The sequence below is a fragment of the Pinus tabuliformis genome, chromosome 3_2, assembly GCF_031772625.1.
Source record: "Pinus tabuliformis cultivar Carrire ecotype Pingquan chromosome 3_2, CPIR1, whole genome shotgun sequence".
Taxonomy (NCBI): domain Eukaryota; kingdom Viridiplantae; phylum Streptophyta; class Pinopsida; order Pinales; family Pinaceae; genus Pinus; species Pinus tabuliformis.
In genome coordinates, this window is record NC_142302.1 from 562,438,277 (window position 1) to 562,462,674 (window position 24,398).

Genomic DNA, 24,398 nt, shown 5'->3' on the forward strand with positions numbered 1-24,398 from the left:
TATGCCAAGCCTTTAACCCTAAAAATGTGTCAAACATTCTCACAAATATACCTTCCAGATGTCCTTAAGAGGATTCAAAATAAACCCACTGTTTCTACCCTAGTGGGTGTTTGTTATGACATCATTGTTAAGCCTTAAATTCATTGATTAGCTTCAGGAATTAGGCTTCAAATTCTTACTTCATCCAACTACCTAAGCTTGATTGAATGGTTGAACACTCTAAAATCATCTAACGAATAACCCAACCGCATAGACAGATGACATGTGGCCGAGAGGGAAGCTTTTATAAGCTCTCACATCCTCCAATTATTTTCTACAATATCGACTTTGACTTTTCATGTGTTCCTACTCAGTTTGAGATATTTTGTGTACAGTTCTCTTGGCCCCTTCTCTCCTTTACCAATTATATTTAAGAACCTATGCTCCCTTGTAGAAGATACCCATCTAATTCTCACAAATTTTGAGAGAGGAGTTAGCCACTGGAGTTTGTTTTCTGCTTTACAGTTAGGATGGTGCTGCAATGGAGTAGGATTGTTGGTGCCTTTGGTGTCATTCTTCTCCTTTCTTTTCATGTACAGGTAATCCAATCTCTAAACTTCAACAACCTCTTTTTCTTTTTTCATTTTCTCGTTTCCGATCTACAGAACTGGAGTTTCATGATGAGTTGATCTGAGTATTTGTTTTTGGTGAAATTGGTCAGCAAGGCAAAGGAATCCAAGAGCACATTGTGTTGATTTATGGACTTGGGCATGGAGCATGGTGTTGGTATAAAATTATTACTCTGCTTAAGCAGAAGGGGCACAAAGTGACTACTTTGGATCTCACCTCCAATGGGATAAACAGGGCAGCCCCTACAAATGAAATCAATTCAATTACACACTATGCAAAGCCACTGCTAGATTATATCAGCAACCTCAGGAATGATGAGAAGGTAAATGGATTCTCTGGAACTTAACAATAATTGGTAGGATCGAGAACAATAATTGTATAACTACTAGATCAAAGCTGATGACAGATGACATGACTAAGGATGTCCCATGCAAGTTATGAATGTTACATGTTTTCAGGATGCTTCTCATTATTATTCTTAATGAGCCTTTATATAAAAGTTATGGCCTTCTTAGAGATGGCAAAGATCAGGGATTAGCCATGGGTAGAATTTGGGAACATTCTCAAATCTGGCGGATATGGGTGAGGCTAAACAAGTAACTTCACTCCTATCTATCAAATTTTCAAATATTCTTGAAATTCCCAATTAAATTAAGTTCAGCTCCAACATAAATCCCCTTTTATTGTTAAATTCCTATGTTATATTGTGGAGGTCTAGGTTTCACCAGATCATAACTGAAATTCAAGTAGCATTTCTATTCTCTGGTTACACTGAGGTGTTACTGGATTGGAATAAGCAACCCTTCAAGGTCAGGCCTGGGGATTGACATGGGCTAAAAGGGTTTATACTTACCACTTAGAAGACTTGGGATAGATGACCTTAGATAAGACCTTTTAGACCTGGTTCATGAGATTGTAAGAATAGTTGAAACCTTCTGTTATACATTAATTAACTTTTGGAGAGCACTGAGCTTCATCATGCTCTCATTCTTGATTTTCTTATGACCTTTGAAGGGCATTGACTTCTTTGCATAAAATGTATGGCAGGTGACTCTTGTAGGTCACAACTTGGGTGGATGCCCATTGTCTTATGTGATGGAGATGTATCCAACCAAGATCTCCAAGGAAATTTTCATGTCTGCATTTACTCCTAGCAATAATCAGAGCTTCCTTAGCTCTACTAACCCAAAGGTGTGTTACCGATTTTCAAATCATTCAAATCTTTATGCAAACTGTGTCTTTGAATAGTCAAAACTTTGTCAAAATAATATTTTACTTTCCATAGTTTGTGTTATCAAGTGATTGTTTGTTTGAGCATTTTAAGCTTTTAAATATGGATTTTTTTGTTACCAAAATTTCCATGCTAGTTGTTGAGACCACTTCCAAAAAACATCATTTATGTTTTCATTGGAAAAGCTTACATTGTGCTTGAAAAGGTTTCTATTTCCATTGAAGAAATCCAGTGACATTATATTTGTACTCTATTTCCATTGAAAAAACTCAAAGCATTATTTTTAAAGGACTGTGAATAACAAGGGTATATAGATATAGGAGGGAATCAAGTAATTCTTCTCCTTCTCCACCCACAAAAGGAATTTCTACTCATATTTGCATGATGCTAGTGTCCAAAATATTTTTACTATATAACAAAATGGTTTTTCTTCCATCAACAATGATGCACAGAAAGCGCTATAAGGAAATCTCCCATGTAATATCTTATTGAATAAAACACTCAGAATTGCCTTCTCTTACAAATGTGAAGCAGGCAAGGCATATTTTAGCACATGTTAGGGCAGCCAAAAATTCCATCTATATGTTACGGGAGTTTGAAAATTGAGTTCACCCATCAAGGCGAAAGACTTAATTGTTCATCCTGATTGATCAAACACAATTTCCACAACTCAAGATGTTAGATATTTCATATTTTGATGCTCCAAATTCTTAGATTTGTAATAATTCTCTTTATTATAGCCTTCAAAAGTTCTACTCTCTCCTATTACAAAAACCCATTAACAAAAAAAAGTGGTAAGAGAAAAATGTATTCCTAAAATTTTGGTATTGGCTAACTCTAATAAAGAATTGATAGAAATCTGGAGGAAAACAATATGTTTAGTCTATGTTGTTGTAACACTCAATCTACATTCAGAATTATAAGAAAAGTTGTGCATGTCAAATTGTTTTAATGGTTTTCTTTCCTCATTATAGTGTTTATCTAAGACTATGTTTCTATTCTTAATCCAAGTAGTGCACTGTGCTCATTCTTAGCCTAAATAATATTGGATTAGTTAGCCTTTAAAATGTATGACAAGTGACTCTTGTAGGTCACAGCTTGGGTGGATGCCCATTGTCTTATGTGATGGAGATGTATCCAACCAAGATCTCCAAGACAATTTTCGTGTTTGCATTTACTCCTAGCAACAATCAGAGCTTCCTTAGTTCTGCTAATCCAAAGGTGTGTTGTCGATTTTCAAATCATTCAATTCTTTATGAAAATTGTGTCTTTAAACAATCTACACTTTGTGAAAGGAATATTTTACTTTTCATAGTCTGTGTTATCAAGTGATTGTTTGTTTGAGCATTTTAAGCTTTTGAATATGGAATTTTATGTTACCAAAATTGCCACGCTAGTTTTTGAGACTACTTCCATGAAACATCATTTATGTTTTCATTGCAAAAGCTTACATTGTGCTTGAAAAGGTTTCTATTCCCATTGAATAAATCTAGTGACATTATATTTGTACTCTGTTTCCATTGAAAAACTCAAAGCATTGGTTTTAAAGGACTGTGAATAACAAGGGTATATAGATATAGGAGGGAATCAAGTAATTCTTCTCCTTCTCCATCCACAAAAGTAATTTCTATTCATATTTTCATGATGCCAGTGTCGAGAATATTTTTAGTGTTTAACAAAATGGTTTTGCTTCCATCAACAATGATGTACAGAAAGTGCTATAACGAAATCTCCCATGTAATATCCGGTTGAATAAAACACTCAGAACTGCCTTATCTTACATATGTGAAGTAGGAAAGGCATATTTTAGCGCACGTCAAGGCAGACAAAAATTCCATCTGTATGTTACAGGAGTTTGAAAGAGTTCACCCATCAAGGAAAAAGACTTAATTGTTCATCCCAGTTGATCAAAAACAATTACCACAACTCAAGATGTTAGATATTTCATATTTTGATGCTCCAAATTCTTAGATTTGTCATAATTCTTTTTATTATAGCCTTGATAGGTTCTACTCTCCTATTACAAAAACCCATTAACGAAGAAAATGGTAAGAGAAAAACGTATTCCTGAAATTTTGGTATTGGCAAACTCTAATAAAGAGTTGATAGAAATCTGGAAGCAAACAATATGTTTAGTCTATGTCATTGTAACACTCAATCTACGTTCAAAATTATAAGAAAATCTGTGCATGTCAAATTGTTTTAATGGTTTTCTTTCCTCATTATAGTGTTTATCCGATACTATATTTCTATTCTTAATCCAAGTAGTGCACTGTGCTCATTCTTAGCCTAAATAGTATTGGATTAGTTAGCCTTTAAACCTGGGAAGGATAATTCTTTTAAAATGCTACAAAATGCTACCTAAAAGTCACATACCTTTATGCTATTATGAGTAACCATTGGCAATGTTGATGCATAAAATCTTTCTTTTGCCTTTTTTTCCTGGTCACAAGCCAACCGTCTCAAGCATTCATTCTCAAAGACCATCTCAATCCAATGTATAGAAAATTTGTATTCATTTTAAATATCTGCTCTACTCTTGTTTCTTATTGTTCCTACAAGCTATGTTGAATCTCAGTGGTTTGTGTATGTTTTGTCATATAGATTCTGACATTATTTCAAAATTTCTAGCTCTTAGCATGGTTAATTGCTATTTCCCTCTGAGCATGAGATGTAAATGCATAATAGATATTCAATATATTTTCTCATTGGATTGCCCTTTGAGCATGAGATCCTAATGCATAATACATATTCAATACATTCTCTCATTGGATTTCTCTCCAAGCATGAGATCCAAAGGATGGGAAATGACACAACAATTCTAAGATAGTGTGGGGATGGAACTTGTGACCAATGACTTCACTTCCCTTTTAGCCATGGGTAGAATTTGGGAACATTCTCAAATATGGTGGATATGGGTGAGGAAAAACAAGTACACTCCTATCTATCAATTTTTTAAATATTCTTGAAATTCCCAATTAAATTCAGTTCAGCTCCAACATAAATTCCCTTTTATTGTTAAATTCTTATGTTATACTATGGAGGTCTAGGTTTCACTAGATCAGAATTGAAATTCAAGTAGAATTTATGTTCTCTGGTTACATTGAGGTGTTACTGGATTGGAATAAGCAACCCTTCAAGGTCAGGCCTGGGGATTGACATGGGCTAAAAGGGTTTATACTTACCACTTAGAAGACTTGGGATAGATGACCTTAGATAAGACCTTTTAGACCTAGTTCATGTGATTGTAATTATAGTTGAAACCTTTTGTTATACATTAATTAACTTTTGGAGAGCACTGAGCTTCATCATGCTCTCATTCTTGATTTTCTTATGACCTTTGAAGGGCATTGACTTCTTTGCATAAAATGTATGGCAGGTGACTCTTGTAGGTCACAGCTTGGGTGGATGCCCATTGTCTTATGTGATGGAGATGTATCCAACCAAGATATCTAAAACAATTTTGTGTCTGAATGTACTCCTAGCAACAATCAAAGCTTCCTTAGCTCTGCTAAACCAAAGTTTTGTTGCCAATTTTCAAATCATTCAAATATTTATGCAAATTGTGTCTTTGAACAGTCAAAAATTTGTCAAAAGAATATTCTACTTTCCATAGTTTGTGTTATAAATAGGAAATAAGATCAAGGTTGCAATTCCAAATAATCGGGGTGAGTATACCTCCAATAACTTAAACTAATTTTGCAAGGAGGTAGGAATTAAGAATGAATTAACAATATCTTAAAACCCATAGAAATTTTTTCCTTTGTAGCTAAAGAACATGCCAATCATAGGGGATGTTAATTCCATGACCAATGATAAATATTTTCCCATGTCACTTTGGGTAGAGGCATACAATATGATGGTCTACATCCATAGTATGAGTTCTCATGGGATATTATAGGACAAAAATCTAGAGGAAGCATTCATTGGTGTGGCTACAGAGGTCAGCCACTTATGTATCTTTGGTTTTCTAATGTATTTATACGTACTAGAAGATAAAAGGACCAATAATGGAGCCATCAAAAATAAATAGCGTGCTTTTTGCATACAACAAGACTTTTGAGGCTTATAATATTTTCATTCTAATTAGTAGCAGACTGTTGTGAGCTATAATATGAAATTCAAAGAGGACATTTGATCTAAGAAGTCACATGAGACCCCACTAGTGAAAGAGCACGAGGATCAAGAATCTCCTAAAGGTTTAGTTTATATCAACAAATTCTAGTTTAGGACTTCAACATTTAGATGGGGAGAAAAATACGTTAGATACTTTTATTTTTGTTACGAGACCTCAATGGTGCTTGTAGACATCAAGATAGGCTAAGGGGCATGTGGAGTGTCCTAGGATTCTATTCAAGGAAAATGAGCCTCTAAAAAAGTTTATGGACTATATGGCACTATTAATTAGCATCATTAAAAAGAATAACCCCAAAAAGTTTGGAAGAATGGCATGGTGGAGGATGATGAGTGGGAAATTGTGCTAAGATCTGAGGGAAAGACAGTCTTAGTAACCTCTTCAAGAAGTTCCTTCCTTGATAAGAGGGAATGTTGATATTTGTAGCATCAGAAAATAACTTATACAAAGGTTTATTGTCATATGTTTTGAGGTTTTCCAAAATGTCCTTTTTATTTTAAAAATCATTTTAATTAAATCTAATTATTGAAGTGAAGAGGATTTTATTATTGACTTGGTTAATGTATAATATAATTTAAATTATTAATATTAGTGAGTTAGATATCATATCCATTGTTGATTGTGATTTAAAGGCTTAATTTCCTATCTTGTTGAGAGATTATTGTTATGGAGACTTAGTCATCAACTCAATGTTATTTAAAAAAAAATAAAGTGAAAAAAAAATGCTTAAAGAGTGTGATACAAAGAGACTTTTAGGAAAACCTAAGTGACAGAGTAGTAAATAATTTTCACTTAGAGTGCAATTTGAAAGGAGAGAAGAAGAAATAATGTTAACAAGAAAATTAGATCAAACTAGCTCACAAAAATTCAATGGCTTGTACAAAACATGTGTAGAGGAAACTTCAATAAATAATAAAACAAAACAAAAAAAATCGAAGGGTGACCAAACAAATTTATGGGGCATATTTCAACAATAGTAGGAGGATCCTTACCAATAGGTTTTGGTAGGACTGTAAATGATATAGAATGGACCAAATTTTCAATTTTTTTATAATTTTTTCTTTGATTTCTCAATGGGTTATTTTCCATATTTGGAAGCCCTTGAAAGATGGGAGTAATTTTTATGAAAATATGATATTTGAATAGTAAAAAGAATTTTTTCACTTTGGAAATTGGCTTCCTATAGCTTCCACTAATTTTTTAGTTGCAGTTAAATTTTCAGTAAGTGTATTTTCTTCTATGAGCTAAAGAATTCAATCTAATATTTTTTATATCTTTTTTTTTTTAGTAAGAAAATCATAAGGGTTTAATTTAATTAGTTATTTGGAATATACATTTTTAACAACATGTTTTTAGAGTCATAAGTGAATCCTCCTTTCACCTACACTGACAATGAAGGATCAATGTAGGTAGCACAAGGTGCAATCCTCTACAAACTCTGATATCATGACGTTAATTTCACTCTTTCTATCTATTTGTCTCACATAGATTATGCCTATTTATATTTTAGTTGAAAAGATAGAAAAAGTGAATCTAAACACTTTTAATTTTTTTTACATTGTATTTTCATCTCTATCCTCATTTTTATCACTATTCTAACCATTTGAAACACAAATTTCTCACTCTAAAACCCCTAGCCACATCAAAATTATTAGTTGGAAGGATATGAGTGGTGAAAATTTCCTTTTAGTTCATTGAGAGCGTTTTGATGCTATTTTTTCCATGTACTAAGAGTGTCTTGACGGTGCTAGAAGTCACCAAGATGGAAGGGGGTCTCCCCGATGTGAAGTCCCAATTGGACCCCACATCATTTGGAGTAGGATCACCAACCTAAAAACATTTAGTCACTAAGTGGTGGTTTTAAAGATATGCCTTGGCTGCAACAAAAAGATGAAATATGCATTAATTTGGTCATATCAAATGTATGAAATTTGTGTGATATCAAGTGTAGTGTATGAAGGTTTGTTCACATCAAAGAGGAAAGAGTGGGCCCATAAAGGAAAGTAATATTACATATCTTAAAAGAGACACATGAGCACCATTAGTTAACTTGAAAAGTAGTTCACAAGATAATAACACGCATGATGGTATAAAAAACATGCATTAGAAAAGATACATACTAATGTTAGAAAAATAATTCAATAACATTAGCGTAAATGAAACCACATACATCAAAAATATATAAGGAATAGTCTTATAACATTCATGAAATATGCATGAAAGCATGTCAACTATGAGAGATTCCCATTATAAAGTGAAATTTCCAATCATACATTCAATTTATGTAGTAATAGCCCCAATAGTGGACCATGAAGCCAACCCATGCTTCTCCAAAGAATGATACCCTTCCTATGCTAAACTATTCAAGCCAAGGCTTCAAAAATTACTGTCCAAACCTCTTAGTTCCAAGCCTTTTTCTTGAGGTTTATTTATAAAAAATGTGAATAATATTCATCTCCCATTCTAACCCTTGAGCTTCTCTCACGAATCTTTGACTTATTTTGTCTTTTCCTTAACCAATGTCTTTTCATATTCTAGAATTGATACTTGGACTTCCACTAAGATATTTTATTTCAAGTACAATAATACAAAAAACCATATAGGACAAAAATGGGTAGAACCTAATAAGAAAATCCTATTAAGACAAAATAGACACATTAAGCTTGAGTTTGAGGAAACTATAGCTCAACAAATTCAATTTGTAAATATTTAGTTACATATTTATGGCAAGCTTTATATTATCCAATGGTCTCCTCAAACTTTTCAAGAAGATTAGGTTGATAGAGAACTCTATCTTCCACTGCATCTAGGTAGACTATTTTGAAACTCGTCTATGTCTCCTTCCTTAATAAGAGCAACATAGTATTGATCATAGAAGGGAAACTAATATATTTCTTCATGGTCTATCTTTTAATCTCCAAGTCTTGTTTGGTAGCAATTGACTTCAACTGGTTCAAGTATTCTGAAACTTCCTTCCTAACTGTGTTTTTTCCCTTTGCCTCTATAAATGACCTAACTAAAGGGTTCTTATGAGATTTACCAGGGTGTCCACACCATTGTACAATCATGAATAACAATGTAAGATGTTAGCTATGAAAGTGTTGAGGTATTTATTTATCTTCTAAGCATTCTCACTTGAAATTTCTCCAACTCAATTTGGTTTCCTTTTTTCCTAGATAATTTTTTCAGTGAAACTTTGTACTACGTTCCCCATTCATGAATTATGGTGATGGATTCATGAATGACATTCAAAGCTTTTGCATTCTCCCATGATTCCTTATACTTTTTAAGAAAGGGTACAATTTCTTTATGCATGACGACCAACTCATTAACAAGAATCATCTTAATGTCTCCTAATGCTTGAGCCTCACCATATATAGCTTTGTAAATATTTTTCAAGTAGACATGTACAAAAGACAACTTCTGAGTTTTTTCTTGGAGTTGTTTTATTTCTTGTCTAACATCTTCCTAATCCTTTTCCATGTGTTTCATTTTTTCCATTAGATAATCTGTATTTTCCTTCAAAGCTCTTACAAAGGCCAAGTTAGCCATGACAATGGTTTGAGGATTTCTTTTGGTATCCCTCACAATCACCCTTTTTGTATTGATGAAGGTGGGATGTTTGTGGCCATTAGGAAAATGGTTATTCCTTTCTTTCACAATTATTCTCTAAAGCTCATTTTAAGTTAGGCTAGAAATATCCATGACTGGGTCCTCATCTAAAGGAGAAATTTCTCCTTCATCAGCTACATCTTTCCCATTTATAGGAGGAGGCAGAGACTGAGTGATCATTTGTTCTATATTGGGCACCATATCAACATCTTTGTTTTATTACCCTTGTTGTACCTCCATGTCTTGGATAACTATTAGCTCTTTAATCTCTTTAGCAATCTCTTCATCCTTCTCCATTTTATTCTCTTCTTTGTATAGATGATTTTTTATTTCTTCATCTTCTTACTTCAACATTGCTTCTTATTCCTCCTTCCTTCTTAATTCTTCTTGCATCTTCGTTTCTTCCTATTTTCCCTTTTCTTATTCCTCCTTCTACATTCACTCCTCTTCCTATAACTTTAGTTCTTCCTCTTGTTTCCTCGTCGCTACTTTTAGTTGTCACTTCCTCTTTATTTCTACAACCATAACAACTTTCAAAATAGTTGGATTCGCTTTGAACTTGTGGCTTTGCACCTCTCCATGGCTATGAGTGACCTTCCTATTATATTTAATACTCATTGGGATGTGCTATTGTAGTTGCCTTTCTTCTGGATTATTATCCTACTCTATATCCACATGCGAAGGGCCTACTTGGAAGCCTTGTGTGTGGGGCCTAGAGGAATTATAGTAGTTATTGATCTTCTCCTGCTCTAGCCTAGTGAAAGTTCCACAGAACCAACTAAAATGCAACTTGGCATAGTGCTACTTGAAAATATCTCTAATTTCATACTGATGATAATAAATAGTGCTAAATTTGAAGTTCTCTACCTCTTTGACTTCATATTCTCCAGCCTGATCTTGTAGGATTCCACCTGCAAAGGAAAAGTAGGCTAGGGTGCTTTCATTTTCCTTTGCAATTCTACTAATAACCCTGTGGAAATATGATATGTGACATGTTGTAGGAACAAATAATTTGTGGCATGCCTCAATAACAAATGTGATGGTTTTTAGCAGTCAAACACCCTGATGTAAGTTTTATTTGGTGAGTAAAACCAATCAAGAAATTATACTACTAAGTTCATCACCTCACAAGACATGCAAGGGGGTTCTTCTTCAAAGATCATCTAGTAAAAGACTTTGGAGAAGTGGCTAGCAATATTCTCAGTGAATCCTTTGTAACTTCACTCTAAAATAAACTTGCAATGAATGTGAACAGGAGGCTCCTTGGGTGTCAACTTCCAATCCATATGAGGAAAAGAATTCTAAGCACAAATACCATCCAACAAGTATCCATACATGTAGAATTTAGCTTGCTTTCCCTTAGGTGGATTTTTCCCCATGTTTACATTAATCCTAATTTTTTGAGCCAAACGGTCATACCAATTAAATATCTTCCCCTTAGTGAAAATATAATGTAGCATGTAATCCCATCCTTGAGGGAAGGACTCAGTATTATTCTATCCATATATTTGGCAACATGAAATTATCAGGTACTAAAACACATTTATGAGGGATTTTGTCTTGTAAGTATTACATGGTGTCTAGTGAAACTTATCTGGCTCTTTTAACCATGTCTTGATAATGTCCTTGGTGTTTAAATAGCAATTGAATACATATAAGTGTGAATCCATATATCCCTCAATCTTAGGCAAGTGATACACCAACTAACTATCATGGGCTCAGTAAGAGGCAAGATTTTGCGCATTGACACTATTGAGGGTCGTGATTTTAGTATCCAAGTGTTGTTGAATCCATTTGATGACATCTTGACAAGTTAGAATTGGGAACCTATAGGTAGCCTTACAAAAACCTAATTGTTGAATTTTAATGTACGCAAGTGTGTCCTCTAGATACTCCTTAAATTATGTAGTTGCGAATTAATATTTGACCACACACCATGTGATGTGAGAGTCCTTTTCAATAAAGAGTTGAGTATTAGATAGAATAGAAAAAAAAACTAGAGGAATCTCAACTACTTCATTGATACTACTCTCTATCATTTCTTTTGATACTAATCTCTTGGGGGACATGGTGATGGGTACTGATGGAGAAGAGATGAGCTCAAATCTTGTAGTACATGTAACAAGAAATGCACTCATAGTGAAACAAGTTAGTTAATGCAGATAAGTTCATCAATAAAACTAAAAGAATCAACACACTGACTATGGAAAGGGATTGTATAGATGTTGGGATCTAAGAGGCAAACTGAACTCTAGAATTATGAAATGTATAGTGAGAGATGGGACTACATAGTCTTAGTAGACACAGAGGAAGATTAATGCTTGAGATTCCGTAATTCACACTCACAACAGGGAAAGACATCGAAGGGATTGCACAATGTACAGTCTCAGAGGCCAAGGCTAGGTATTAAGGCCTGGATCTACGCAATGCATAGTTAGGAAATCCATTGATTAGAAACTTCATAGTATCATAGGCCAAGAGGTGAGCTTGATACTTGAGGTTGTGAAATTCGCAGTAAGGGAGGCAACAATTGTTCAAGTATTGCACATTTCTTCCAGGGAGAGAGAGAACTTTGAATGTGAAGCTAGGATAGAAATAATTTTAGGTTAGCCTCAGGATGATTTAGATCATTTAGAAACATGAGCCATAAGTGATCATGCAAGAGAAAAAACATGCATGTAGAAAAATACTCAGTAGCGATAAGGGTTGATAATCCAAAAGAAAGAAGGCAGTGTGACACTTATAAAAAATGAACGACGGACCAAAAATAAACTTCTACGAGATAATAATAATATAAATTATGGTTACCATGGAAGGAAACAAGTAAAATAAGACACACATAGACAAAAGCGACAAAAGGGAAAGAAAAATCAGCAAAAAGTGACACATGAAAAACTTGCCTAGAAAAGTGCTGCAAACCAAATCCAAAGCTCCTTGTTCTCTTAAGGGAGACTAGAGATTTAAAGTTGAGTGTGAAAATGACATCTACTAGCCTTTATTATATATTTGTTCCTCATAGGGAAAGGATTAGGGTTTTTGATGGACATGCCTAAAAATAAGGAGAAAGTGACACTTTTCTTAAGATTGTAAATAAAACATTTGTGCCACTTGTCATAAGGTGATTGTGCACTCCCTATTTTCTAGTGTTGGGCACTTGATTTCTATGGGGAATTGCAGATTATCATTGGCAGAAGGATTTACACAATTCCCAATGGCAAGGGCTTGTGTAATCTACTAACTCAGTGAGCTGCACAAGCTTGACTTTCAGTGAGTGATTATCCAGTTCACATGCTCAATGACCGCTAGTCTCTCAAGGTTTCATAGTTATGGTCTTTAAGGGATTCCATAGTTTAAATTTTTAAGGGCTTTCATAGTTTCCAATGGCCATGGATTGCAAAATTCCTGGAGGGAAGAATGACAATTGGTGCAATATCAAGGATGAAGTTAGCTTGTGTTTAGAAGTTGCTTAGTTTTCTTTGACAAGACTTAGTCATTTTGAAAACAACCTAGTGAAATCATCACAAGTATTTCATGCAAAGAAAATTTATATTGATGGTAAAAAGAAAGAGGAACACTTGATCATCATGAAATATAAGTTCTTATGAATAGAAGGTAGGCTAAAAGATTAAAGAATAGGCACAATATTGGAGGGGTGTTGTAGAAGCTACAACACTTGGTGAGACATTGGTAGAATTATAACTCTCTGTATGTGCCTAAATTCATAAATCAGGTCTAACATTTTAGGAAGTATTGTTCGTCTCATAAATCACCATAGCTTCTTTACTTAGTTCGAGTTAAACATATAGTTCCTCCATTCTCTTAATTGAAAACACACTAACAAAATCAAGTAAAAATGTAGTTATTTCGATTGGGAATAAGGAATATATAGGTATGCAAGTGAAACAAATTACCAGAGACTCATTTTTCATATTTGGTGTTGCTCTGCTACCAGTAAGCCTTGAAAGTACCCTCGTGGAGTTACTACAAGAACACAAACATTTCTTCGTTGCTAGTGAGCCTAATTAATACCCCGACAAAGTTGAATGCTTCACCTTGCTATGCAAGAAGCGTTTCTATCATTTGACACTTTATTCATTTTTATTTATATAATTGTGCCTTGACACTTATTATTTCACAGGGAAGAAGAAGCATCCAATCTTATTGAGAAAAGCATAGGTTCTCCTTTCAGAGAAGGATATATACATATCTCTGAAATATAGCTCACTTGTTTAAGTGTCCTCCCATCCTTGCTCTACTCAAGTAAGTTGATAAGATAAAACTGGCTAAACATCGAAAAACAATTAAAGCAAAGGGTATGAGTTATAGATTCAAGCATCGAAATTCCACTAAGGTTTTCTTCTATAAATAAGGCATTTTCCATCCGAGCATCATAGATTAAAAAATACAAGGTTCATGCGAATAAAGGAATAGACAAAATTCCAAGAATTGATAGTTATAAATCATCCTCTTAAACTTCACCATGCCTATTTAAAAACAAAAACACAACCTCATTCAAGGCTTACTAAAAAGAAGAAAAGGAAAAGTTGGAAACCAAAGAGAAAACAAAATGTAGCCAAAAAAAAAGACTTAAAACTACTCCTAGGCTAACAAAATATAGGTCAAGCTTACATAAAGTGAACTTTAAAATGAAACCATTGGAGAATTACCTTACCTATATCAGTGAGGGAATAAATAACCAGAAATATCATGAAGAAAAACACATGAAAAGAAAGATAAAATGGGACATATTCAAGAATCCGAAGACACGAAATATGAGTAGAAAAGGACAACAAGAAAGCGTGTTCTAAACATTTTTTATGACGCATCATGACTTTTTCACCCAGTGTGACAAACTCTCATATCAAAGCATCCATTCTAATTTTCATTCTTGGTAAACATGAATAGTGATAAAAACTTGTGTTTAGCATCGGGGCTTGTGAACGATGATTCCTCCAATAATTGAGAAATAGGGTCGTGATAAGAAAATGAAGGATCTTGAGGTTGAACGAGAGGATCATTTACAATTTTTGTGATCACTTCATGCGAGTTTTCCTTCGAAATAATATCAATTTGATCATGCTTGGAACATCCATCCAAATAATGATATTCTGACATAATGAGCAGGGTAGGCCGAAGTGTCTCGATGTATTTATATGGTTTTAAGATACTCGAAGATAGATCATCAAAAATCGATGGATTAAAATAATCGATGGTTGAAGAAATAATAATATTACTTGATGAATAAATATGTATGTGAATAAAATCATGACGAGAGTTTGATTTAAAAAAAATTAGTGAATTCTCATGATCTAATGAATTATAGAGAGGGTTTGAGTGCAAAAAAGGGGGTTTCATTCTCTATTTCTTCACATTGATAAAATGAGGGATGAGATATATTATGAAGAGAGGATCCTCCCTCACCTTCCTTTGATGTAAAATCAACATTACACCACTACTTACTGCAATCAAAATTATCATCTTTCGAGATTTGACTTGTTCACAAATGTGACGTGTGATAGGCTCATTAAATATGTTACGGATATGGTTGTGACGTGAGGAAGGAATTGAAATATTTGATGAAACATCATATTTCATCTTAGAATATTGTTTAAAATTAGAATCCCACATATGATCATTATGAAATATATCACATGTTTCATTGTCTCCACTAACTCCATCTTAAATTTGATCCTCAAATGAAACTCTTACAGAAGTTTGATGTGACATAGGAGATTCGTGAGGATCAGAAGGGATATCTAATGGAGGGAAACAAATGTATCGAGAAGAAAAAATATCATTGATCGAATGATATTCATGATTGAAATTTGCATTCAAATATTGAATGGGAGAATATGGTGATAATTCGACAAATTGATTTTCATGTTCTCCAACTGTAACTTATGTTCATGGAGCTGTTTGATCTAGTGAAGAATGAGAAGAGACATAGAGTCACGTGGAATAACATTTTAGTATTTTTAAATTTTGAGAGCTCCATAAACAAGGAATGTTGTGAGAGTTGTGAGTTTGATTCTAATATGAATAATATTATTATAAACACTTTCATATCAAACATTTCAAAGCCATGATGAATCTCCTTGACAAGATGTTTGAAATAATGTATAGAGGAGGTTGGAAAAGTGTAACATCATTTCCTCATACATGCTTCAAATATAAGCTCAAAAACCTGCAAGTAGTATCTTCACAATTAATTTGATGGGAATCACAAAAGTCAACAAAGTGAGAGGTGTGCTCAATAATGTTTGTTCCTCCCTTGCCATCAAATTTAAAATCTAAAAAGTCACGAATAATCCCTTCGGGAACTTTTACATTTACAAGCCTAGAAAAGCATTTGGGGTTAAGATATGGGAAAAATCCATTTAAGATGAGAAAGGTTCAAACAAACTTCCTAGTCTAAGCTTGTCATCTCGCCCTCCTTCTAAAGCCAAAAATTATTGACATTGTTGGAAGCCACCAACAGGGAAGGAGGTCTCCCTAATGTGACATCCCAGTTAGACCCCACACCATTTGGAGTAGGATCCCTAACATGAATATAGCTGGTTAACAAAAGCGGTGGTTTTAAAGATAGTTCTTAGCTACAAAAAACACATAAGATGAAATATGCATGAATTTGGTCATAGCAAGTGTATGAACTTTGTGCGACATCAAGTCTAATATGTGAAAGGTTGTTCACATAAAAGAGGAGAGAGAGGGTCCCTTAAAATAAAATAATAGTAAATATCTTAAAATAGACACGCGAGCACCATTAATTAACCTCCAAAGTAGTTCACAAGATAACAATGAGCATGATAGTATAAACAACACACATTAAACAAGACACATACTAAGGTTAACAAAATAGTTCATTAACATTAGCGTAAATGAAATCACCTCCATCACAAATATATAAATAGTCTTACAACATTCACGACACACGCATGAAAGCATGCTAGATATGAGAGCTTCTCATTATAAATTGAAAGTTCCAAGCATACAATTATATTGATGTAGGAGTAGCACCAACACTAAGCCAGCATTTGCTTCTCCAATGAATGATACTCTTCCTATGCCAAACTAGAGAGGCCAAGGCTCCAAAAATTAGTCTCCAAGCATCTTTGGTTCCAAACCATTTTCTTGAGTTATGAGGGATTATTTATAACAAATGAGATGACTCTTCATCTTCCATTGCGACCCTTGAGCTTCCCTAATGACTCTTTCACAAATTTTGTCTTTTCCTTAACTAATGTCTTTTAATATTCAACAATTGACACTTAGACTTCGACCTACATATTTTATTTCAAATACAATAATGAAAAAACCCATATAGAAAAAAATGGGTAGAGCCTAATAAGACAAGCCTATTAAGACAAACTAGACACATTAAGCTTGAGTTTGAGAAAACTCTAGCTCAACAACTTCAATTTGTAAATATTCAGTTACATTGGATGCCAAGCTTTGTATTGTACAATGGTCTCCTCAAACTTTTCAAGAAGATTAGGCTGATAGTGGACTATATCTTCCATTGCATCCAGGTAGATGATTTTCGAATGAATTGTGTCTCCTTCTTTAATAATAACAACATAATATTGATCCTAGTAGGGCCACCAATATATTTCTTCATGGTGTGTCTATTAATATCCAAGTCCTCTCTCATAGTATTCTACTTCACCTGGTCCAAGTATTGTGAAACTTCCTTCCTAACCGTGTCTTTTCCCTTTGCTTCTATAAATGAACCGAAAGAATGGATCTTATGATATTTTACCATGGAGTCCACACCATTGTACAATCATGCATAAGAAGCTAAGATGTTTGCTATGAAAGTGTCGAGCTATTTGTTACTTTTCATTAGCATTATGACTTCATCTTTCTCCAACTCCTTTTGTTATCTTGTTTTCCTAGTAAATTTTTTCGGTGCACCTCTATACTTCATTCCCCATTTATGAACTGTGGTGATGGATTCATGAATGACTTTCATGTCTTTTTCATTCTCCTATGATTTCTTCTACACATCATGCAAGTGCACAAATACTTTATGAACGGTGACCAACTCCTTATAAATATTAATCATAGTGTCTCCCAATGCTTGAACTTCACAATATATAGCCACCTGAAGCTTCTTAAAATAAACATGTATAGAAGACAAATTTTGATTTTTTTCTTGGAGTTGTTCTATTTGTTTCCTCACATCTTCAAATCCTTTTCAATTTTTTTTTTAAAATTAATTAATTAATTAATTTATTTATTTATTTTATTTTTTCTCTCATTAGATAATGTGTATTTTCCTTCGAAGCTCCCACAAAGGCCAAGTTAGCTGTGACAATGTTTGAGGATTCCTTCTAGTAACCATGACAATCACCATTTGTGTATTAATGAATGCAGGATGTGTGGAGTCATTGGGAAAATGTTTATTCCTTTCTTGAACAATTATACTCTAAATCTCATTGAATGTCATGCTATAAATATCCATGACCGGGTCCTCATCTAAAGGATCAATTTCTCCTTCATCACCTACAACTTTCCCATTTTTAGGAGGAGGTGGAAATTGAGTGATAATTTGTTCTATATTTGGCACAATATCAACATCTAAGTTATGATTCCCTCATTCTACCTCCACATATTGGGGAACTATTTCCTCTTCAATATCACTAGGAAGCTCCTGATCCTACTCCTATTTATTCGCTTCTTCCTATACTTGATTTTTCTTTGTTCTTCTTCTTGCTTCAACATTGCTTCTTCTTCACCCTTCCTTCTTAATTATTCTTGCATCCTCCTTTCTTATTGATCTCGTTTTTCCCGTTCCTCCTTCTAAATTCACTCCTCTTCCTCCCTGTTTAGTTCTTCCTATTATTTCCTCTTCTCTACTTCTAATTGCTACTTTCTCTTTCTTTCTGCTACCATAGTCACTTTTAAAATAGATGGATCCGCTTTGAAGTTGCAGATTTTCTCCTCTATTGGGTTGTGAGAAACCTTCATTTTATATTTAATACTCACTGGGTTACACTCTTATGGTTTCCTTGCATTCATATTAGTATCCTACACTAGATCCACATCAGAAGGGTCTGCTTGAAAACCTAGTGTGTGGGGCCTATAGCCATTATATAAGTTCTTGATCTTGTCCTCCTCTGGCCTAGAGAAAGTTCCAGATGGCCAACTAAAATGCAACTTGGCATAATTCTACTTGCAAATATATCTCAAATTGTACTGATTATAGTTTATCATGATAAACCTGAAGTTCTCCAACTCTTTTACTTCATATTATGTAGCCTTCAGGTTCTTGAAATTATAGGATCCTACTTGCAATGAAAAGTAGGGCATGGTGATTTCATTTTCCTCTGCAATATTGCTGATAGGTATGCAAAAAGATGAAATGTGACCACTTGCATGAGTAACTTATATTTGGCATACCTCGATAATAAAGGTGATGGTTTATGACAGTTGAACAACCTGAGGTAAGTTCCATATGGTGAGGAAAACCAATTGGAAAATTATGATACTAAGTTCATCACCTCACGGGACATGCAAGCGGGTTCTTCTCCAAATATCATCTACTACAAAACTTCGAAGAAGTGGTCAAAAAACTTCTGAATGACTCCTTTGTAACTGCACCTTGAAATAATCTTGCAACGAATATGAAGATGAGGTTCCTTGGGTGTCCACTTCCAATACATGATAGGAAAAAACATTCTGAGAAAAAATACCATGCAACATGTATTCATACATGTAGAATCTAGCTTGCTTTCCCTTAGGTGTACTTTTATCCATGTTTATATTAATCATAAGCTATTGAGGCAAAAGGTCAAACCAGTTAAATATCTCCCCCTCTATGACAATCTAATGCATCATGTAAACCCATCCTTTAAGAAGGACTCAATATTCTTCTCTCCATATATTCGGCAACATGACACTATCAGGCATTGAAATTTTTTTATAAGGGATTTGGACTTGCATGTATTACTAGTTTTCTACTAAAACTTAGATGACTCTTTTACCCATGTCTTGATATTGTCCTTGGTGTTTAAATAGCCAATGAATGCATATAAGTGTGAATCCATATATCGCTTAGCATTAGGAAAGTGATACATTAAGTGAATATCATGGGATATGTAAGTGGAAATTTGTTTCCCATTGACACTATTGACATCTTCATAAAGTAGAACTGGGAACCTGTAGGTAGCCTTCTCGATACATGATGACTAGATGTTAATGTAAACTTGTCTTTCCACTAGATTTTCCTTAAATTCCATAGTTGTGAATGCATCTTTGATGATGTTCCATGTGATGTCAGAGTCATTTTCAATGAAGAGTTGAGTATTAGATAGAATAGGAAAAATAATTGGAGGAATCTCAACCACTTCATCGGTACTGATCTCTGTTGTTTCTTTTGAGGATGATATCTTGGGAGGCATGATGATGGGTACTGATGGAGAAGAGATGACCTCAAAACTTGTAGTACATGTAACTAGAAATGCACTCAGGGTGAAAAAATCTATTTTAATCATATTAGCTCATAAATCAAACTCAAACAAGCAACATATTGTCTAAGGAAAGGTATTGTATGGTTGCTGGGATCTGGGAGGTAAAGTAAGATATGGAATTGTGCATTGTGCAGTGAGAGAGGGGACTATGAAATCTCAACAGAGAGGGAGGAAGCTTAAGGCTTGAGATTGTGCAATGTACGGTCTCAACTAGGTAAGAGAGAGAAGGGACTGCACAACGTGCAGTATCTAAAGCCAAGGCTAGGAATTGGAGAATGGATCTACAAAATGCGTAGCTTGGAAAGCCAATGCATAGTCTCATAGGCGTAGAGGCAAAATTTATTTAAGGATTTGCACAAGTCTACCATGGAGAGAGAGAAAATTCAAAATCTAAAGGTGGGGTCGGAAAAATTATAGGTCACCCTCACGATGAGTTAGATTAATTCGCAACATGGGCGAGAAGTTATCATGCAAGAGGAAAAACATGCATGCATAAAAATACTCAGCAGTGACAGCTCCCAGTAGGCAAAAAGAAAGAAGGTGATGCGACACATATAAAAGATCAATGACATATCGAAGCAACACTTGTACAAGCTAATGATAATAAAAATTATATCTACCATGAAAAAATAGGTAAAATAACACACACAGACAAAAACGAGAAGAACAATAGAAAAAGATGCAAAATGTGATGCATGAAAAAATTACTCAGAAAAGTGTTGGAAACCAAGTCCAAAGCTCCTTATCCTTGTGACAAAAGCTAGAGCTTCAAATTCAAGTGTGCTAATGAGCTCTACTAGCCTCTATTATATATATTTTCATCATGGGGAAAGGATTAAGGTTTATAATGGAAATACCTAAAAATAAGGAGGAAGCAACACTTCTCTTAAGATCATAAATATAAAATTTGTGCCATTTGTCTTCAGGTGATTGCACACTCGTTATTTTCTAGGGTGCACCCTTGCTTGCTCTAGGGAACTGCATAGTGTCACTCGTAGAAGGTATTGCACAATTCCTAGTGACAAGGGATTGTGCAATCCATTTACTTAGTGAGTTGCACAGTCTTGAATCTTAGTGAGTGATTGCCCAATTCACATGTTTATTGATTGCTAGTCTATCAGGGTTACTCAATCCTCATCTTCAAGGGATTTTGTATTTTAAATCCTCAACGGATTTTGTAGTTCAAATCCTCAAGAGCTTGTGTAGTTTCCAATGGCTAGGGATTGCACAATTCCCAGAGGGAAGGTTGACAGTTGGTGGAAGATCAAGGCAGAAGTTGGCTTGTGTTTATAAGTTGTTTAGTCGTCGTCGACACGAATTAGTCATTGTCAAGGAAACCTAGTGAGGTGATCATAAGTTCTGCATGCAAAGAATGGCTATATTTAAAGCAAATGATAAGAGAAACACTTGACGATCATGAAATATGTTATTATGAACATAAGGAAGGCTTCAAAATTAAAGTATAGGAAAAAAATTAGAGGTTGGTTGAAGAAACTACAACACTTGTTGACACAATGGTAGAATTCCAGATCTTTGTATGGGTCTAACCTTATAAATCAGGTCTAGCCTTTCAAGAATTATTTTTTGTCTCATCGATCACCATAGCTTATTTATTTAGCTTTAGTGAAAGATATAGTTTTTTCATTCTATTCATCGACAACGCACTAACAAAATCAAGTCAAAACATAGTTGTTTCAGTATAGGATAAGGAGTATATAGATATGCAAGTGAAAAGGGTCATTAGAGTGTCATTTTTTTATCTCTGGTGTTGCTCTGCCACTAGCAGGCTTAGACAGTACCCTAACTAGTCACTATAGAAGCACAAACTTTACTTACCTTCCAGCAAGCTTGAATAGTACCCTAGTGAAATTGCTTGCTTCACCTCCCTACATAGGAATACTTTCTCCTCTTTCACCCTTTATTTATGTTTATTTATAGAACTTTGCTCTGACACTTATTATTTCATTGGGTGGAAGAAGAATCCCAACAAATAAAAATAGGTTTTCCTTTAAGAGAAGGATATATACATACCTTTGAAATGTAGTCCACTTGTTCAAGTTTTCTCCCCTCCTTACTCTACTTGACTAAGTTGAAAATATAAAACTGACCAAACATCAAAATACAATTAAAGAAGAGGGTAGTATTTATATATTCTAGCATCAAAAATCCGACTAAGGTTTTATTTTAGAAGGAACGTATTTTCCATTCGAGCATCATAGACTAAAAAATAAAAGTCCCATGCAAAGAAGGGAATATATATATTGATAAGCATTGATAGTTATACACCGTACTCTTAAACTTTAGCATGTCTATTTCAAAACCAAAGCATAACCTTATACAAGGCTTATTGAAAACAATAAAAATAAAAATGGGAAACGAAATCGAAAACAAAATGTTGTTGGAAACTAGATCACTACTGAGATATGGTGGGTGGGGGTAAATTAGTAGTGAGCGCACTTATCAAATTTTCTCCAAATGATTATTCTCTTTAACCATTCACAAACTAAAACATAGAAGCATCGCTCACAGCATAAAATATAAACGTGAAACCATGAAAGCATTCGACATAAGGGACACAAACATTTTTGGTGGAAACCCTATCCAGGGAAAAAAACCACCCGCTAGTGTTATGCTGCTCAAGTATTCTATTATGTTAAGAAATGTTTTTACATAGAGAATTATCTAGCTACTTTAAAACAAAGACTCTTTGCATGCATATCTATGGAATACGATATGCTGAAGGCCACCACGATCAACGATCCTAGTCTGGTTATTCCTAAACTATCAATTAAGTCTATAGACTCCAATTTACTAGAAGCCATCACGACCAATGAGCCTCACCCAGTTTCTACTGAACTATCCAACCACAATTGAATTGAGAAAATTACTCACTTATATTGATTTCATAGGCATCCTCCAACTCCTCTCCTCTATGTGGTTCTCGTTTCATACATTTCATGTTGGAACCAAGAAATGCTCAACAAGAGCACTGCATCAACATATCATCAAAGAACATAAAATCTAAGTCAAAAACTACAACAAAACTTGACCACCAACAACTGCAACAAAATCTCTCCACACAATGAAATCAAACACTATATCTTCTCCTCACTCTCTATACAAAATGATGGTTGAAACACACTTAAGCTAAACTACTGCAACACCTGCAAACTGCTTCAAAAATTCTACAATACAACCCTCACACATCTTGCACACTCTTATCTACTCTCACTCACATTCAACATGCAAGTGAACCAACCAAACAATGATTGAGCTATATCTAATATATATATGAACTGAGATGCTCAACTCAATAATTACCAAGAACTACTGAGCTCTACAAACTTTCTTCATATGCTTGATTTGACCTAGATCTATGTCATTGACGTGATCCCCACTAACTGTACTTTCCTTTTGATATTTTCAACTTTGATTAGTTTTTAGAAACCCCACAAGCTTTTTTGGCCATATACTGAATATTTACGAAAAATATTGTCATAATAATACCAACACTAACTAAGGAGCACGAGGAATGTAGAGAAAATATCATGAAAAACTTCAGTCACGCAGACAATACAAGCTAGATTTGATTGCATCTCCTTAGTCTCTTCCATAGGCCTTCCTGCCATCGAGTGGATCTTTTCAGTCACTCCCACTAGCTTGGCTCCATGCGACTGGGGCAAACGATAAAGAAAAACATTAGAAATTTGGTCTAGGGCCTCTTCCAGCTGATGGAGAACCTTCTTCAATTCTTTATCAACCATCCAAGCCTATGTGACAAGTCTGAAACTAATGAAAAAGGATAAGGACTCCTGCAACAAGTCGATGACAAGCAGCACCTAGTATTCCAACCTCATCAGCAAGACCAACACCACCATCTCCTCAGGAAACAACCACAACCTATCCAAACACCTCCAACAACTGTAACACCATCTCTAACTCCTATATAAGCATCTTTGACTCCTACAACAACAACACCATCTCATCCAGCTGCCTTCAACACTGGTAGAAACACCTCCAATATGTGTAGCAAAATACCCAATGCTTCCAACATATGTAGAATCATATGGAGCATCTGTAGCAACACTCCAACCACCTGTAGACGAAACATCTTAAAAATATGTGGAAAGTCAATAATCAACCTATGGCAAGCCATCATACCATGCATTGCATCCATATTGACTCAACCTCCCATTCCCGCACTAGGTCATGTCATAAACATGTTGACATTAATGCCAACCAACAAGATCATCAAGCTTAACACTGCAACAACCAAAAACTCATCACACATCATGAGGTAGACATAGGCATATGACGAACAACACCAAGACCTTGTTTC

General features: G+C 34.6%; 1 pseudogene; it reads left to right on the plus strand.

Moving 5' to 3' along the window:
- Nucleotides 1-509: 509 nt before the first annotated feature.
- On the plus strand, nt 510-1,857 carry LOC149181756 (putative inactive methylesterase 20 pseudogene; annotated as a pseudogene).
- Nucleotides 1,858-24,398: the final 22,541 nt, after the last annotated feature.